This window comes from Polypterus senegalus, chromosome 2 (assembly GCF_016835505.1).
Source record: "Polypterus senegalus isolate Bchr_013 chromosome 2, ASM1683550v1, whole genome shotgun sequence".
Taxonomy (NCBI): Eukaryota; Metazoa; Chordata; class Cladistia; order Polypteriformes; family Polypteridae; genus Polypterus; species Polypterus senegalus.
Window position 1 is genome coordinate 7,181,807 of NC_053155.1, and position 20,758 is coordinate 7,202,564.

At 43.1% G+C, this 20,758-nt stretch overlaps 1 long non-coding RNA gene across 1 annotated transcript; it reads left to right on the forward strand.

Moving 5' to 3' along the window:
- Positions 1–4,189: 4,189 nt before the first annotated feature.
- On the forward strand, positions 4,190–18,276 carry LOC120522255. The gene is made up of 4 exons (XR_005632330.1): positions 4,190–4,331; positions 4,531–4,601; positions 15,315–15,409; positions 18,188–18,276. It is a non-coding gene; the product is annotated as an uncharacterized LOC120522255 (long non-coding RNA).
- The last annotated feature ends 2,482 nt before the right edge of the window (positions 18,277–20,758 follow it).

The window sequence follows — 20,758 nt, forward strand, 5'->3', positions numbered from 1 at the left end:
ATCTGGAGAATGACAGCTAAAGAAACTGGTGGTGACGTAAGGACCTTCATTAAATGCAGTGTCTGCCTTATTAGTCCATACCACAGTATTCGGGGCCCTCTTCCTTGTTAAGTCAGTCAAGGGCGCCTCTCTCACAGAAAATGAGGGAACAGGCGGTAGTAACCTGCTAAGCCGAGAAAGGCTTTGACTTGCCGCTTAGTCCTCTGACCAGGCCATTTCAAAATGGTGTCTATTTTGGAGTACTGTTTTAGAGAGGCCCTACACGTCCTAAGAAATCTCCCTTTTGAAAGGCTTGATGATTATGAGTGCTTTAGGCAGCAGATCTTCCTCCGTACAGCCATGATCCCCATGGCCTCGATAGGGCAGTTCCATCTGTGGCGCATTGACCCAGATCGCCATATTCAGAGACAGGTTCAGGACTTAGAGGACCAGATTCAAAGCTGGTTTCGCTGGGACACCTTCGAGAGCATTGTGGAGAAGCTCGCTATTGATGCAGTCCTGTTGGAGGTTAACGAGGACCTTTGTAATGAGATGCTCCACAACAACATTCACTTGCTGCTCAACCTGACCCAAGGGCTGGAGGGTGCCCAAGCCACCTGGAAGGCCCCGACTTCGACCCAACTTGAACAACCCCACCAGATAGCTTATCATAGCCTCCACCTCCAAACCGGGCTTGCCTCTCCTCAGGATAGCGTCTGCTGTGACTCCTTCTTGTCCTGCCCAGGCTGCTTGGAACGGCAACGCCACAGGTGGAAGACACTATCATAGGAACTCCAAAGTGCGGACTGAGCACAGATATTTTCATTGTGATCAACTGGGATATCTCGCTCAGGACTGTCACCTCTCACCCGGACAGTCCATGGACATCGGTCTTCCCCAGTATTTTAGAGAAAGACAATTTTAAAGTCAGTATTAAGTTTGCCAGATGCAATATTCTGGTGGTTGTGGGCCACAATGGGCTGACAGAAGCTCAGACTTTGCATTTCCATAATCTCATATCGTGGGTGCCTCTTACTATATGGAGAGTTCAGGTCTGAACTTTAAAATACCACACTTATTAGTTAATGATGGATTCTTGTATCAGGTGATTTCTGATTGGTTGGAGGAAGAGAGGATTGAGTAGTTGGTGGGGTCAAACAAGCAAGAAATGACAGTTTTAAAAAGAGGTCACACCCTCGTCTTGGGGGGGATCATCGGTGAAGATGAGGGAATGCATTCAAACTGCTTTTATTGGCTGAATACGGGCTGAGATGTATTGCTGTTTTGCAGGGCGTGTCCTGACTGTCAGGTTGTTTCCGCTCATAGACCCTCTAGGGCTCCCCTCTCACCAATGCCTATTTTGGATGTCCCCTTTGAGAGAGGTGGGATAGATATTGTGACCCCCTCCCCAAGAGTACTGATGGTTTTCAGTATTTCCTCATGTTGGTCAAATACGCAATAGTTCATGTCCTGTAAGGTGGGCAGGCTGGCAGCAATGATAATGTTGGCAGACCTGACTATTCTCTGTAGTCTGCTTAGTCACTGATCCAAATCACAGTTATGGATGAGCTGAGATCAGACTCAATGACTGCTGTGTAGAACTGAATCAGCGGCTCCTTCGGAAGGTTGAACATCCTCAACTGTCGCAGAAAGTGCATGCGGCGGGAGATTATGGATTTCAAAAATGGGAAGGTTTCCACAACTTCCACATGTAGTATTAAGTGTGGAGAGGGGGGATAATATTGTGGGACCTCTCCTAAAGCCCACTGTCATCTCCTCAGTTTTGAAAGTGCTCAGCTCCAGATTGTTCAGCTCAGTTGATTAAGTTGCCCTGTGGGATAATCTGAGACTTTGCAATATTCCCCCATAGTGGCTGGACATCACGGCTGGCCTGTAGACTGGTACTGTGAGTGCTGTGCTGAGTGGAGGCAGACCCATCTGCAGTTTTCCCAGTTGATTCTGGGGTTTGTCAGGGGTGTGATCTGCTCCTGCTCTCTTCAATGCTTGTATGGACTGGGTGTTGGGGAAGGTCATGGGATCCAGGGGCTGTGGGGCATCTGTTGGTGAAGAGAGATTCACTGATCTCAGTTTTGCTGACGATGCTGTGATCTTAGTGGATTCAATGGAGGATCAGATCGGGGCTTGTGAGTGTCCTGGTCAAAACCAAGAGCCAGGCCTTTAATGACCTCTTGGGCACAGCCATCAGCAGTGTGTCTATCTGCAGAGAGAGTGTCGACCTCGTCGAGAGGTTTACTTACCTCGGCAGTGACATTCATGTCTCTGGCGACTCTTCCTATGAAGTCAGTAGACGGATTGGGAGAACATGGGGGGGTCATGATGTAGCTTGAAAGGGGTGTGTGGCGCTCCCGATATCTCTGGAAAAGGACGAAGGCCCAAGTCTTCAGAGTCCTGGTGCTCTCTGTTTTTGCTATATGGGGTTGAGACATGGACGCTATCCAGATACGAAGACTGGACTCATTTAGTACTCTGTCTCATCTTAGAATCCTTGGATACCGCTGGTTTAAATTTATGTCAAATGACTGGTTGCTCACTGAGTCCCGAATGTGGTGCATTACCTGCATTGTGAGGGAGTGTCAGTTACAGCACTACGGCCCAAGAGTGGTCCGGCTGGCAGGACCTGAACAGTTTGACCAGGCCAAGAGGACGCCCATATAAAACCTGGCTGAGGCAGATAGATGGTCATTTCTGGAGGGTGGGACTGGACCGTGTGTTGGCCTGGGGGCCAGGATCCCGAGATGTTTCGTTGTGTGGTGGGTGCGGCAACGTGCTGTACCAGTGCTTGCTAACCAACCTGACCTGACCTGACCTGAAGAAGTATCTGCAGTGTGCTCCATATTAAAGATAACATTTCAAGGGTCAAGGTCACTAAACAAGAAAACAACATTTACCTTCAGAATGACATCCAATAACAGACAGAAATAAAAGAGCTTTAAAAAGACCGAGAGACAAGACTGGCGAAAACTTAGACACAAACTCTAAAAGTAGCACATCATGTGGAAACAGATTCTTGGCTGACTACGTCTAGCAGTTTGATGGCACGTTTCTACCTAAAATGATTACAGGATACTTATGAAGCACTCTACACTTCTGATAACATTTTATTATGTTTGATATTCCTTATTAAAAAATATATGGCACTGAGAAGAGGAACTCCTGGAGCAGTCTGTGTGGGCCTGCGAGGCGCCTGTCCTGCCTGATTTACAGACGGTAGGCTCTGCGAGTAATGGCTGTCTGTCATCAGTGGAGATGATTTCCAGTTTCTTCACCACCATCCTCTGACACACACACACACACACACACACACACACACTTACACTTATCAAATCCTCCATCTCAGCTCCAATCACTTCAGGTGAATGTCTGCTGACCTGCTGGAGCTTTTTGAAAATGTGGTTTGTCGGATTACTAAGACAAGACAAAGAAGATGAAAGTGAGGACTGACCGGATCAGATGGCAATAAAAGGACAACGTGAGGTTCTTGACCACTTTAGATAGTCTGAGATTTTAGAGGAGAAATACCAGTTTGGACTACTATATCCATCTCTGAAAGTAACAATAAAAACAAGAAGGAGAAATAAATAAAACCTGAAAACAACAATAAAGTAGCAAAATGTCACAAACACAACCCTGTGAGCTTTAATGCTGTCTTTATGGAAAAATAGTCCCAAAATGTCACCTCATTGTTCAAATCATGAGCTACTTGTGACATTTTGAGACTAAAACTGTTCTTGTGCTGATTGCCAGACCATAACGATGAGCACAGTTTGTGTCCACCATGGCTGGGGTCTTCAGTACGCCACTGGTTTAATTTCACTGTCTTCTGAAATCTCTCTCTTGTTAGACTCATTCACTCTGTGAAGATCTTACAATCCTAGCAATGGCCATTGTGAACTGAAAAGCAGAATAAGAAGAAAGATCTTCAGAAGTAGAAATTTAAAAGAACTGAATGTGACTTTGAAACAAACACATCCAGTTCACGGTAACAGAACACACACCATACTTGTCCAGTTCAGAATAATTACACAATGGAGACCCGGGTTTGCTTCCCGGGTCCTCCCAGTTAATGGATGGATGGATGTTCTGATGTAAGAACTTTGATTTGTTTCTTTTGCTCAGCCTAAGCCATTTCGTCGGCTTGTTCTTCCGTTACAAATTAGATCTGATTTGAAATTTCTTTCCCCCCCAGCAGACCCCACGTCTGTCATTTAAACTGATCATCTGATCTGTGATCTAAGGAGCTGGACCAGGACAAACATCTCAGTGTCAGCACCACCATGAGACTCGCCGCCTTGCTGCTCCTGCTGTGCCTGTGCTCTGCTGCGATGGCTTTGGTGAGTTTGGACAGATGACATCTGTACAGTCGACATCTTTAACATTTAGGAAAGTGCACAGGATAAACGAGAATTCTGAAGGTTTCCTGTCGGTTAAATTCTATTCAGTTTTAAACGGATTTGTTTTCCAACAGCAGTGATTGCTGATTCATTTTATGATTACTAAAGTTGCTCTTTACTTTATATCTTCATTTTTCAGCCATCTCAATCTCCAACCATGCCAGCAATTAAGTTATCTACTTTGGGAAAGGAGCACCCAAAACCTAAGCGGTAAGTAGAAGTGAGATCTGCTGTGGAAAAATGAAAGTCAGTGGTATCTGTGATCCATCAGTCGTGTGGGATACTAAAATGGGATTCACTCAAACAATTCCATCTCATTCATCTCTCAAACAAGTCAAACCAAACTTGTCATGTCATGGACGTCACCCTTGTGTTGTATTTTCGCACTGGTCATAGTACAGAAACGGCACTAACACGGGTTGTAAACGACATTCTGATATCCTCTGATAAAGGAAACTCCACTGTAATTATGTTGTTGGACTTATGTGCAGCATTTGACACCATTGACCACTCTATTTTACTGCACAGGCTAGAAAAAGATGTTGGGCTTACAGGCCCCGTGCTCGCTTGGTTCAGTTCTTATTTATCAAATCGATTCCAGTATGTACAGAAATGTACAGACAGTACTCCATCATTATACACAGAAGTTCAATATGGTGTCCCGCAGGGCTCAGAACTGGGACCTTTACTGTTTTCACTTTACATTCTTCCACTGGGATCTCTCATTAGGAAACATCATGTTAATTTTCACACGTATGCAGATGACACCCAGTTATACCTTTCATTTAAATCAAATGAAGTTTCTCCGATGTTATCTTTAATTAGTTGTGTTAGTGAATTAAAGGAATGGATGAATGAGAACTACTTGTCTTTAAATACAGATAAAATAGAGATGTTAATTGTTGGAGGGAATGACGCTGATCACAGTAATATTTTGTCATCATTTAACTCAGTTGGAATCCCAATTAATTTTACTGAATCAGCCCGCAATCTAGGAGTTATCTTTGATTCTAGCATGTCATTTAAATCACATATTACAAAGTCGTCCAAAACATGTTTTTTCCATCTTAAAAATGTTAGGAAATTAAGGCGCTTTCTAAATAAACAGGATTGTGAGAAATTAATTCATGCATTTATCTCTAGTAGGATTGACTACTGCAATGCGGTGTTCACTGGATGTTCAAACTGTTCTTTATACAGCCTCCAATTAATCCAAAATGCGGCTGCAAGAATTATTACAAGAACAAGAAAATATGAACACATAACTCCAGTTCTTAAATCTTTACACTGGCTCCCAGTTAAGTTCAGGGCAGATTTCAAAATCCTCCTTTTAACATATAAAGCATTAAATGGCCAAGGTCCGACTTACTTGTCTGAACTTATCATGACTTACAAACCTGAGCGCACATTAAGATCTCAAGATGCCGGTCTGCTTAGGATTCCAAGGATTAATAAAATAACAGTGGGAGGTCGAGCTTTTAGTTACAGGGCCCCTAAACTGTGGAATGGTCTGCCTGCTGCTGTAAGAGATGCCCCTTCAGTTTTATCTTTTAAATCCCGGCTGAAGACTCACTACTTCAGTTTAGCATATCCTGACTAGAGCTGCTGATTAACTGTACAGACTGCATCTCTGTTGTTAGTCATTAGCACTAAAACATAAGTAACATGATAATTAATAATTGAATACTAACCCTCACCTATTCTGTTTCTTTTTTCGGTACCCAAATGTGGCCATTGGTGCCACGGCCCACCTGCCGAGTTGTTTGTCTTCCTATGGTAAAGTCATCCCTGATGGAGGATCACAGGAATCATGGGAAAGAGGGGTCCTTTCATCGGAGCAACGTTATAGCCGTGGCATGGCCAAATAGGGAGGCAGCTAGATGGATGAGGTCTCCAGGACTCTAAAAATATCCAAACCTAATTATGTCATATCATCTACTGTTAAACCGTACTTCTAAAATTTGTATTATTATGCTGTCTTAAGGATTTTTTCTGTTCTGTGTATTGTATTGTATTGACCCCCTACTTTTGACACCCACTGCACGCCCAACCTACCTGGAAAGGGGTCTCTCTTTGAACTGCCTTTCCCGAGGTTTCTTCCATTTTTCCCTACAAGGTTTTTATTAGGAGTTTTTCCTTGTCTTCTCAGAGAGTCAAGGCTGGGGGGCTGTCAAGAGGCAGGGCCTGTTAAAGCCCATTGCGGCACTTCCTGTGTGATTTTGGGCTTTACAAAAATAAACTGTATTGTATTGTATTGTATTTTCACGAGTGTTAACCATCAGATCAGAGGTGGCAGAACTACAGAAAGTCTTTACTTAAATGACAGTACAGAAACCCACTGGAAAAAACACTCGGCACAAGTTGGAGTGCCAATCAGTAAAACAGAGTTAAGTTAAAGTAGAAAAGCACACATTGTGACATTCGGTTAAAGAGTTAATTCTTATAATTCCTTGAATTGCAAGAGCAGTACACATTTTGATGTGTAATCTAGAGTTCCTTAAATTTTGTGGCAGATAATTATAAATATTTTCTTACATTTATCAAGTAGGGCAAAGAGAAATTACAAGGCAGGGTAGTTCTACTCACTAATCATGGAGCTAGGGGGGCATGGAGCACGGGGCCTGTGAGCCCAACATTAGTTTCTGGCCTGTGCAGTAAAATCAAATGGTCAATGGTGTCAAATGCTGCGCTTAAGTCTAACAACATAATTACAGTGAAGTTTCTTTCATCAGAGGATATCAGAATGTCATTTACAACCCGCGTCAGTGCTGTTACTGTACTATGACCACTGCAGAAACCAGACTGGAATTTATCAAATAAATTCTCATATGTAAGGTGTGACTGAAGCTGATTAGCGACTACTTTTTCTAGTATTTTAGAGAGAAAGGGTAAATTTAAAACAGGCCTATAATTATTTAGTATGTGTGGGTCTAGGTCTGACTTTTTAAGTAAAGGTTTAATGACTGACACTTTTAGTGCATCAGGTACTGTGCCATGTAATAATGAACTACAGATAATGTTTAAAAGAGGCTCTGCAAGAACATCCATTGCACTTTTTATTAGTTTTGTTGGCACTGGATCTAGGGAACGAGTAGTGGGTTTCATTTTAGAAATTAAAGTCAAGACTTCCTGGTCTATTACAGGATTAAAATTACTAAAGTGCTGAATGTAATATGAGACAGGGTCTGCTAGGCTACGGTGTGGTGTGCACTGTGATGCTGAGAATTGGGATCTTATATTTTTAATTTTCTCATGAAAAACGTTCATAAAATCTGTACTGATAATGTCTGTTGATATTTTGCTCTATAGATCTGAATTCCCATTTGTTAAATTAGCCACTGTTCTAAACAGTACCTGAGGATTATTATTATTGTCACCTATTATTTTAGAATAGTATTCTAAGCAAGCTTTAAAGTGAGCTTTTTTATATTTTTTTAACCCTCTCTGTCCATGAAATTTGAAAGACCGGCAGCTTTGTTGTTGTCCATCTGCGCTCCAGTGTTCGACACTCTAATTTAAGAGCTCGAGTGTTTTCATTAAACTAGGGTGACTTTCTATGTGCTTTGATAATTTTTGTTTTAAGGGGAGCCACTGCGTCCAGAGCATCTCTCAAAGTTGTATTATAATGTGATGTTAGTTGATCTAAATTGTTTTCCATGTTTACATTTGATGTTAAATGGTTTTCTACAATTACACTTGACTCAAAGTATACATTTTAAAGCAGAATTACAATTTAGATGTCGCACTGTCTTTGTTTTAATCTGTGAGTGTATTGTGTTGTGAGGTGAAGTCCGTGGGGTTTATTGCCTTTTAAAATAAATAATCACTGCACTCGTGGATTAAGGAGGGCACATGGTGGTATGGCTGGAGCGGTTCCCTGGCGCAATGTGGTGCGCATGGTCTGACCAAGACGGGGGTTTGAGGATGAAGTTTGTGGCCATCAGTCAGCTCATTCGGTCATAACTATCGATGGTGTTGGGTTCGAGAGGTTCCCAAATGTGAAGAGGGAACATGGAGCTGACCTGCATCGTCACATATTGGTAAGGACAGAACCAAATCAAATGTACTTAAGTAGTGGTTGAAAATAACTTCATTTAATGGAGTAATACTTAAATTTTGAATTTTTACTTGGAAAGTTATAATTAAATCTAATGCTTGGTTATGTTTATGAGTTGGAATTCAACAATCTCACAAAATCCTACTGAATTTAACAAATAAATAAAACATTTGCTAAAAGTGTCAGTCTCCACATCAAAGTGTACATTAAAAACCCACATCAACACTAAGGTTTCATAATTTATAGCCAAATCAGGTAAAAGGTTAGCAAATTCAGTCATGAACAATGAAAATAGCCCGGGTGGTCTGTAGACTAGCACTACAATTATGTTGGAATCTGTTTTAATATTTAAAATGAATGCCTCACAGGGTGTGAAGTTTTAGAAATAATTTGCATTTTGTCCCAATGAATTATTCCAAGGCCTGCTCCACAACCAGAATCTCTATACTTATGAAGGAACGTGTATCCATCTGGTGACGCCTCAGCTAGGGGAACAGTGTCACATTTACTAAGGCAGCTTTCAGTGAGAAGACACGGATCAGAGTTTGTACTTAATATCATTTACCAAAATATGCTTTACTGCCAAGAGAGCGAATGTTCAATAAGCAGCATTTAAAACTGCACAGTTCTTGCTGAACTGGTGATATATTTTTTGTTTTAATTTGAACTAAGTTTCTATTACAGGCGCCCCTGGCGGAGGGTCTGATTTTATCCCTTGGTCTAATTATACACCTTATTTTTTGGTTATCAAGTAATTTAAGGTCTGCATCTTGACTAAATTTACTGGATATCCCACAACAAGAATTATGAGTAACAGCTTCAGAATAGTAACAGGTGTGATGAACAACAGCCTGTGATTTAAGATTACATGACTGCGGCCTGAATGGCACTCTGATCAGTCAGCCAGGACATATTTTGGGGTAATACAAAAGACCCCCTCCAGTTAGGATGAAGATCATCTTTCTTTAACAATCCAGGCCTTTCCCAAAAATCATCCCAGTTGTTCACAAAAGCTATGCTTTTATTTGCACACCAGGTTTCTAACTAGCATTGAAGGGAACTCAATCTGCTATAAATCACATCTTGATAAGGAGTCAGATACTATTAAATTCTGACATTCTTACCGTACACCAATCATGTGACAATAAAGACCCTTTACACTCTACCAAAGACTAGAAACACTTGGGGTCTGCTGACACGCCACACAGTTCCTCTCTGGGCTCATGGGGTGACTGGTCCTCTTCATCTCCAGTGAATTCTTCTCTCTCCTCCTTCCACACACACTCAGGCCTCTCATCCTCCCTGTCATGTGAGCTCCTGACACTCCTCCTGCCCCCATCCTGCGCTCAGCTACCAGCTTTCAGTATCATCTAAGTTTCTAGATATTTAAAAGTGTTTAATAAATTAATTCTTTAGTATTTTCCCTGTATATTCTACATGTTTGTTTTCTGACATCTAGTTTTGGCTTTGTTGACTAGTTTTCTGACTTTGTCTGTGCAGTTAATAGATTTGATTTGGTTCTTCATCTCGTGGTCCATCCATTTTCTTCTTGCACCGTTCTGACTCTGACTGTTTAAATGACGTTTACACACAAAGGTGCTCTTACCTTGAGGGGGTAGAACGTTAAGCTGGTTTCAGGTTTTTAGTTTGTGTTGAGATAAAGTTATGGCCTGCATAGTGTGCTGCATTCTAAACTAACAGTGTAACTTCTCTAAGTGGAGACATTTGAAGCCAAAGTAACAACACATAAGCTGAGATCTGTCAGTAAGTGTGTGTGTGTGTGTTGAAAAGTAAATTTAATTTTTACTAAGCCAGTTATCCTCCAACAAGAAGCGATAAGCAAAGAATCGAACGGAATTCACTCTTGATGTGTTTTCTGCATTTATTGTGGTGGTTTTGGATATGGAGGAGGATATGGAGCAGTAGCTGGAATAATATTATCTCCCAGTGACAAGAATGGCTGAAAAAATTTGATAAGAATGTATGGGCTGCAGTTGCAAATCCCAAATTAAAAAAAAAATTACTTTTTAGTAGGCATAAAGACATAAAGGCTTAAAGACAGGTATGGCGTCATGGGGGACATGGTGTCCCAACGTTCATAGTTTCCTTTACTTGTTTGCAGTCAGAATTGTATGTCACCATCTTCTTCATTAAACATTATGGATATTTTTAATCCAAGCATGAGATCAAGCGCATTCAGAAGGAACTCCGAGTCCAGCTCAGGGCTGCAAAGGAGCAGTACAGGAGAAAGCTGGAGCAGAAGTTGCAGAACAACAGCATGAAGGAAGTATGGGATGGGATGAAGATCATCACTGGCTGCCACTCGAAGCAGGGTGCCACCTTCGAGAGAGACGTGGAAAGAGCAAGCCAGATGAACAACTTCTTTAACAGGTTTGACCACCCTAACCCACTCTCACCTCAGAGTACTGCACCCTTCACCCATCCTTCTGCTAACACCATCATAGGAGAGACATCCCCACCCACAATTACAGCAGCCCAGGTTAGTAGAGAGCTAAGGAGACTTCGTGCCAGCAAAGCAGTGGGTCCAGATGGAGTATCACCACAACTGCTGAAGGCCTGTGCGTTGGAGCTGGGGAGTCCTCTACAGCGCATCTTCAACCTGAGCCTGGAACATGGGAGAGTCCTGAGGCTTTGGAAAACATCTTGTATCACCCCTGTCCCAAAGGTATCACGTCCTAGTGAGCTGAATGACTTCCGGCCTATTGCTCTGACGTCACATCTGATGAACACCATGGAGCGTCTGCTGCTTCACCACCTGAGGCCACAGGTCTGCCACGCCCTCGACCCTCTGCAGTTTGCATACCAGGAGAAGGTGGGAGCGGAGGATGCCATCATCTATATGCTACACCGATCCCTCTCCCACTTGGACAGAGGCTGTGTTGCAGTAAGAATTATGTTTCTGGACTTCTCTAGCGCCTTCAACACCATCCAACCTCTGCTCCTTAGGGACAAGCTGACAGAGATGGGAGTAGATTCATACCTGGTGGCATGGATCGTAGACTATCTTACAGACAGACCTCAGTATGTGGGTCTCAGAAACTGCAGGTCTGACATTGTGGTCAGCAGCACAGGAGCGCCACAGGGGACTGTACTTTCTCTGGTCCTGTTCAGCCTATACACATAGGACTTCCAATACAACTCGGAGTCCTGCCACGTGCAAAAATTTGGTGACGACACTGCTATCGTGGGCTGCATCAGGAGTGGGCAGGAGGAGGAGTATAGGAACCTAATCAAGGACTTTGTTAAATGGTGCGACTCAAACCACTTACAACTGAACACCAGCAAAACCAAGGAGCTGGTGGTGGATTTTAGGAGGCCCAGGCCCCTCATGGACCCCGTGATCATCAGAGGTGACTGTGCAGAGGGTGCAGACCTATAAATACCTGGGAGTGCAGCTGGATGATAAATTGGACTGGACTGCCAATACTGATGCTCTGTGCCATAAGATGCTGCAGATGTTCTATCAGACGGTTGTGGCAAGCGCCCTCTTCTACACGGTGGTGTGCTGGGGAGGCAGCATAAAGAAGAGGGACGCCTCACGCTGGTAAGGAAGGCAGTCTCTATTGTAGGCACAGAGCTGGACAGTTTGACATCTGTGGCTGAGCGACGGGCAGAGAGCAGGCTCCTGTCAATCATGGAGAATCCACTGCATCCTCTGAACAGGATCATCTCCAGACAGAGGAGCAGCTTCAGTGACAGACTGATGAGATTGTTCCTTCCTCACACTATGCGACTCTTCAATTCCACCCGGGGGGGTAAACGCTAACATTATACAAAGTTATTGTCTGTTGTACCTGCATTGTTTAACTTGCACTGCATTTTTATCACTATTTAATTAATATTGTTTTTATCAGTATGCTGCTGCTGGAGTATGTGAATTTACCTTTGGGATTAATAAAGTATCTATCTATCTATCTATCTATCTATCTATCTATCTATCTATCTATCTATCTATCTATCTATCTATCTATCTATCTATCAATACCAACACCAAACAAACAGTAAACCTTCTCCTCTTCTTCCTCCTCCAGCTGAGTGTTGCCCACAGGGTTTTATGGGAAGTGCAGCCTTGTCAGGGTCAGAGTCGGGAGGCGGTGGGCTCCTTTTATACTGGACCCACCACAGCTTCTCATTACCCAGCATGACTTGTGTGGAGTTCTGAGTTGTTTAGGATCCTGGGTTCTCCTCCACTGACAGTGAGGCCTTATGGCACCCGGGGACCCTGAGAGGGATGTGCTTCCAGAATTCACTTCCCATGAACCCCTGGCACCTTCTACTTTATCCTGAAGTCATGTTGTTGTGCAGTAGGATGCCTGCCTGTCCTATGTGTCACTCACACCTAGCAGGTTGTCTCACTTTTGATATCACGTAGTTGTTCATTTATTTCTTTATTTTCAATTTAGTATTGTGTTGTGCGTAAACATCGCCATGTCACATACAGCAATACTGCCAATCGTGTAACGCACATTGTACAACATTTTCTTTATCATTGTTCTGTGTATATAAAACACTGAAGTGCACTTGATTTACACTCTGAGTTTTTAATCAAATTTATTTAAATCTTTCATTTTTGCTCAGCAGTAGAGGAAGCTAAAAGGCACTTCAATGAAGAAAGTGGTGTTAGGACTTTTCTGCTCTGTTTTCTCAAATTTGCGTGTTTAGATTTTTATTACCAGTTTATGACTCAAGCCCGACTCTTTAGTGTTCTTTTTCTGTTTGTTCCTTTATTTTTTAGATTGTGACTGTATTAACAGCCATGTTTATAATTAATTTCATTATATAAATCATTTTAGAGTAATGTTTCTATTATTTTCATCCAAATGTTCTTCATCTCATAAAGACATGAATTCTTTTTATCTAATCTTGATCCACTTCAGAACAGAAAGCTAGCAGATTCTTCACTTGATATCCTAGTTCCTCCAAAATAGTCACATTTAGCCCACCCTGCCATGAATAAGAGCAAATGTCCTGAACGTGACGGACTTCTGTCTAAACATTGAGGAGCATTTGAAGAGCAGAAATCTAGCTCTGAACTTCAGATGCTTCACTCGTCCACTGCCAGCTCTCACCTCCATCTGGTCTGAACATTAGATCACTTTACTGCTGACACATGGCAGGGGTCTTACATCGTGATGATTGTTGTCCTGGCCCAACTGAGTCAGCAGGTAGACCTCTTCTCTTCTCTATAAGTCGTTTCATTATTGTTAAAAATGAGGCTTGAAGTGGCCAAGTACCAATGAGATTTAATGATGAAGTGAGCCTTGTGTGCCCACACAGTCATAAGAGGGGCTCAGCACACCAGCCTGTGGAGTGCCAGTACTGGGGGTCAGCTTGGAGGATGTGACGCTGCCATTCACACATACTGAGGTCTGTTGGTTAGGAAGTCCAAAACCCAACTGCAGTGGCACTGAGTCCTAAAGTGAGGAGTTTGGTCATCAGGTCTGCCCGTCCAGCAGAATGAAATTTCTGGAATGTTCTGCTAATGTGTCTGTTAGAGCACTTCATCACGACTGAAGTGAGACCACCACCCTGGAGTCATACAGAGAATCTTCTTTTTTACGCACAGACATAATCATTGATCTTTTGATTCAGACAGGCAGCACAGATTCTCTGAAGAAAACTGAAAATGATGAGTTAGAAGATGGCTTGGGGTCCAAGAAAACAGACTGGATTTGAGCCACGGGTACTAAATGATGATCTGGGGGTTCCAGTTACCAGACCCCATCAGGCTTGATAATATTCTCTTCTGTTATCTTCCCATAAGATCGTTCAGACTTGGACTTTCACCATTTAGTCAACACTAAGTTTAGAGGAGACTTGTGTTCATACCGAGATGACACAAACGATTGTCAGCATTTGATAAGTGATGTGCGCTCGATGTCCTGATTTGTTCTGATGTGAGGACCCCCATGATCAGGCCCTCCCCGGGGTCTCCAAGGTGTTTTATTGTCTTCTAACTGTGAACATTTCAGGAGCTGCTTGAACCTTTAAAATGTCTTCCCCTTTGTTTTCTTTATCAGGAGCCCTGGTGGTCTCTTACAAGTAACAATTCTTGTCTCCAGTCGTCTTTCTTCACATCCTTGGTGTCCGTGTTTGTGTTAATATAAACTATTTCTGTCTCAGCCCCTTTTTTTGTCTCTTTGACTTTTTCCTTTTGTTAAATATGTGTATATACAGTATACAGTACAGTGGTCCGGAGCAGAGGGGGTCTCAGAGCAGGTCTTGAGCTTTGAAGGGGATTTTAAGTTTGGATTTAATGGCTGTTTTGGTGTTCAATCCACTGTTAAGAGGTTGGTGTTTTGTTATATGTGAATTTCTCACATTGCTGTCTTTAACTTTAAAATAATAAAAAGCTAATCATGCAAAAAAAAGAAGAAAATCCAAATTTTTCCCGTTGAAAGTTCAGTGCCATCACCAAGCCTTTAACATACTTATTGAGAATTAGAGGACTACTGAATAGCTGAAGTCCATAAAGTGTGTGTGGACAGCCGTGGTGTTGAGGGCACTGAAATAGACAGCCTGAGCCTCCATACTGTGATGGGCACAGCAAGACGGTAAGTGGGGTCTGATGGAAGGAGGCTTTAATTGCAGCCTGCCCTCTAAATGGTGTTGACACGCAGAGGAGCCTTTAGCACGAGGTGGCAGTACTCTGTGATGGACGATTTTCATTTGGTTTAGATAAGGAGCAGGCTGTGTAATGTGGTGAATTATGTGGTGAGAGCAAAAATGTGATTATTTACTGTGCCAGTGATCACACAACTAGAAATCATCTTCTCAAGGGACAGAGGAGACAGACAGGGATGGAAATGCACTCCTAATTTGTTATCCACGTTGAATCTTTACAGGGGACACATGAGAGTATCAGGATTTACAGGAGCATTGTGGAGAAGAATAGGAGGAAAAATGAGATTTGGATGATCTTTCAGGACTTGGTAAATTGGTAAGCATATGTGGGCTAAAGAGCAAATGTTTGTCTTAATGGAGGGATGATTTTACAGAACCTCAACAATATATATTAGGGCGGACGGCCGGGTCCCATTCCTGGCTGGGATGCTCCTTTGACACTGGGTCCTGGGGAGCAGCCATGGGATGCACACTACGTCCCCCGGAATACTTGGTGGCAGCCCCCCTGGGTTGCATTGGGGCCATAATTATGGAACACCGGAGTTCATCCCTGCTGGGCTCCGTGGCCACCGCCAGGGGGAGCTGCCCGGCTTCCTGAGTCCCAATTATCACCTGCAGCACTTCCGGGTGGATGATAAAAGGAGCCTGCGGGCACTACTCAGGGCACCAGAGTCGGGAGGAGGAGGACCAAGCTGCCAGGGAGGAGTGGAGGAAGAAGAATATTTTTGATTTGAGGGACACGGGGAAGACATGAACCCCAGCGGAAGAAAATAAAATCATTTTTGATTTATTTTAAACGTGCTTCCACTGTCAGTCTGTGTCGGGTTTGGTGCATATATAGCGCCTTTCACAATATATAATACACACACACACATTCAATTGCCACTTTATAAGGTACACCTGTTCAACTGCTTGTTAACACAAATATTTAATCAGCCAATCACATGGCAGCATCTCAATGCATTTCGGCCTGTAGACATCCTCAAGACGACCTGCTGAAGTTCAAACTGAGCATCAGAATGATGAAGAAAGGTGACTGAAGTGACTTTGAACGTGTTCTGGTTGTTGATGCCACACAAGCTGCTCTGAGTATTTCAGAAACTGCTGATCTACTGGGATTGTCACACACAGCCATCTCAAGCGTTTACAGAAAATTGCCCAAAAGGAGATAAATATCCAGTGAGCAGCAGCTCTATGGGCAAAATGTCTTATTGATGCCAGTGGTAGAGGAGAATGGCCAGACTGATTTGAGCTGATAGAAAGGCAACAGGAACTCAAATAAGCACTCGTTACCAAAGAGTAAAATCAGAACAGAGAACTGATGCTACAATTTGCACGGGTTCACCAAAATTGGATAATAGAAGATTGTAAAAATGTTGTGTGGTCTGATGAGTCTCGATGTCTGCTGTGATATTTGGATGGTAGGATCAGAATTTGGTGTCAACAACATGAAAGTACGGATCCATCCTGCCTTATATCAACGGTTCAGGCTGCTTGTTCTGGTGTAGTAGCATGGAGGATGTTTTCTTGGCACACTTTGGGCCCCTTAGTACCAACTGAGCATCGTTTAAATGCCACCTGAGTCTTGTTGCTTACCATGTCCGTCCCTTTATTACCGCAGTGTCCCCATCTTCTGATGGCTCCTTCCAGCAGGATAGTGGGCCATGTCACAAAGCTCAGATCTTTTCAAACTGGTTTCTTGACCATGACGATGAGTTTACTGGACTCCAATGACCTCCACAGTCGTGAGATCTCAATCCAGTAGAGCACATTTGGATATGTAAGAAAGGGAGATTTGCATCTTAGATGTGCAGCTGACAAATTCACAGCAACTGTGTGATGCTTTCATGTCAATATGGACCAGAATCCCTGAGGAATGTTTCCAGCACCTTGTTGAATCTACGCCATGAAGAATTACAGCTTTGTCCTCCTTCCACCCGACTCTGGCCCTGAGTGGCAGTCGCTGGCTCCCTTTAATCAGGCACCCGGAAGTGCTCCAGGTGGTTGATTGCCAATATCCGGCTGCACTTCCGGGTAAGGTGAAACCAGTGCCCAAAAGGTGCAGCACCCCCTGGCGGCGCCTGCAGAACCCCACAGAGCTGCACAGAACTCCAACCCCCATGAAGCCCTGGGGGAGTCCAAGGCACCGCTGCAACCCAGGGAGGCTGCCATCTAGCGTCCATGGGGAGATACTGGGCTTCCCCCCTTGTCCCCCTGGCAGATGTGTTGAAGAGGCGTCCCGGCCAGGCATGGGCCTGGCCATCTGTCACAGTTGTAATGAAGCACAAAGTAGGCAGAAAAAGGTTTGTGGAATTGCCCCCTATATTGTACAGAGTACACATCAAAACAAATCAAACCAAGAAATGGCAAAAAGTGTAACGTCTGGTTCAGCGTCCAAAACAGGGACAGCTAAACACAAAAGGAGCTGGGCTTTTATAATAGCCAGGGAGGAAGAGGTGGGGTCCAAAATTGAAACCGGAAGTGACCTCAGTAGGAGGCGCGGTTATGCAAGGGAAGCAGGAAGTACTTTATGTTGGTTTCCCTTCAGAGCATCGTATGAGAAGTAGAGGAAAGGTTAGTGCACTTTGAAAAAGCCTGCTCTTGTTTTCCGCCTTCGGTTAAGCCCTTAGCCTGCCTCCCAAGCACACGTGTGTGACAGTGTATATATAAAAAGACACATCAAAACCTCTGGATTGGATAACTGAGAGCTGCTGCTGTCAATAACAGGGTTCATGGTGGCATTAACTTGTGTTTCAGACATGAGAATATTTGAGAATCCCACAGCTGTGACGTGAGGTGACGTGGAGATTGAGTTTCATTATTGAAAACTTGCCTGTACTTTCGTTGTAATATCAATACAAGTCCTCTTTAAATTTAGTCTGACATAAGGTGAGTTCTTGTTCAGGACTGTAATGTTACCCCCCACCTGTATTTGACACCTCCACCAGCTGTTTGATCAGACGCTGCTCAAGGCCTTCACTCTCCTCACTTTCTATTAATTCATGAGGTCACAGAGTATTAAAAAGTCATCTTTGAAAGTTCATGGTCTCTGATTTCTTGTACTCATTTGACCAGATGTCTCCTTCCATTTTAGGCCAAAAGGACCAAACCAGACCAATCGTTGCCAAGAACAAAGAAGTCAAAGAATGTCTATTAGTTTAAAATAAAACCAAACACATTGCAGCAAACTAGCTGGCTCCTTGTCCACTTGTCTGATTGTCCATCTTTGATTGTCTGCTTGATTTCTGTTGTCTTTGGTGACCTTCAACAGACCAGACTTGGTGTTATGAAAAGCTCTGAACCTGACTGGAGGGACTCCATTAGATTATCATTACCAAGGAAAGACAGCAGCTGTGAGAAAAAACAAACTTTAAGAATTTAGAGAGGAATCACAATTTAGAGATAAGACAAAGAAACTCGGGTCAAGTCCATGTTTTTAAGCCCAGGCTGACCACTGCATGTTTAAAGGATGGAGGGACAGTAGCAATGGCAGGTCAACAATAACATCAAACGTCTCTCTGAAGAGACGAGCTGGAATGACATCAGGAGGGGAGGATGTGGGCTTCATAGTGGGCACAGTTTGGGCAAGAAAGGGAAGACAAGCAGAGTCAGACTGAGTAAAGAAAAGTAGGGGACAACAAAGGAACTGAGGCAGGTGGTGTGAGAGAAGATCTCATCTCATCAGTTTTATCAATAAAAACTCAAAAACTCCTCACATGTATGAGTGCCTACAGTACAGCTAAGTGTGTCAGAGTACGGAGTGTAACTTATTGTGCTGAGCAGAACTCTAGACATCTGATCGTTGTTAGAAATATCACACAAGGGTTTTGTCTCAGCTAATTTGACAGGCTGCTGGAATTCAGACAGATGGGTTTTCATCTCCTAAGATGTCTGTCATTTATCTTTTTCCATCTATGCTCTGTTTTCCTACACTTCATTCTAAGAATCCACATGGAGTCGTTAAACCAGGGATGGCCTTTAGATATGGAGTGTCTGATTTTCACAAGAAGAACAGAATCAAATGTGGATCTGCCTGTAGAATTACAAGAGTAACCGATTGTGTGTCACAGAAATAACAACAGAAGAATTTACAGAAATATCAGAACAAATATATTTAGTGTATGAATTTATAGCATGAAGGCTGATTCCTGAAACCCCAAGAATGACAATCTGAGAAGGTGCCACAGCACTGAGTATGACTGGAATTTTCTCATCATCACTGATAAAGAAACCCATCCATCCATCCATTTTCTAACCCGCTGAATCCGAATATAGGGTCACGGGGGTCTGCTGGAGCCAATCCCAACCAACACAGGGCACAAGGCAGGAACCAATCCTGGGCAGGTTGCCAACCCACCGCAGAACACACACAAACACACCCACACACCAAGCACACACTAGGGCCAATTTAGAATCGCCAATCCACCTAACCTTTGGATTGTGGGAGGAAACCCACGCAGACACGGGGAGAACATACAAACTCCACGCAGGGAGGACCCAGGAAGCGAACCCAGGTCTCCTAACTGCGATGCAGCAGCGCTACCACTGCGCCACCGTGCCGCCCACGATAAAGAAACCAAATGATAAAATAAGATCAAGCATATGACCCTGAGTGTGAGTTGGACCATTAACAGACTGTACAAGATTAAGAGAATCGAGCAATTGAATAAACCTGGTAATGAACAGTTTTAAAGTACAAGAAACATGAATGTTCAAATCACCTATGATTAGTATTTTATCAGACATAAACTTGACCAGCGACAAAGAAAACAGAAAATCTCCTCATACAATCTTTACATCATTTAGGAGGTTTTTATACAAGAGCGACAGGCACTGCACCTCTTAATTCAGCTTTTAACAATTGTCTCTCAAAAGTTAATTATGTTTCAGTGTGAAGTGTGTAATATTTATGAACATTTTTAAAAACAATGGACATCACGTCCCCCACTACTTTGATGTGTTAATAAAGCATACAGTCAGCAGGGGAAAGTTGTAACAGGGGTCTTAAATCACTAAAGTCCAGTGAGGTCTTTGTTAAACATAAAAAGTCCAATCCAGGAGGCACAATAACATCATTTTAATTAAAAGTTTTGTCTTGTCATGCATGTGTTTGTGAGACTATCAAATATCACAGGCCGCTCACAAAAATTACTTTAATTCTACTACCAGCCACAAAAAGGGATTGGCGTAGTCGGCAAGATTCAAATGCTGTTGATGTGGCGTACAAGTGGACCTCATTCAGTGCAAATCACTAGCAACGAGCAAATTGAGTTCTGTGAAAACAGCAACAACTGAGCAGACAATTGAGATGTCAGTAAAGATGAGCAAATCATTTAAAGTCAGTGGGAGATAAACAAGGATGACACAGTGAAGGATAAAAATCAGTCAGTGGGATACAAAATGGTCATAAAACAAACAGCAAGTCATGGGGATTGTGTGCAGTGTAACAGAATGTCACTTCTTAATAGTAGAGATGTCACAAATGTGGTACTTAGGTGACTCTGTCAGCCATTAATCAGTCAGACGTTTGGAGGAGGTAAACAGAAGCAGATCAGTGAGGATGAACGGACCTGACTGAGCAACATGTAACTGTGGAGAGAATGGAGAATATGTGTTGTAATAGCAAACTGGAGGATCTCACCCAGGTACCCATCATAGAGATCAT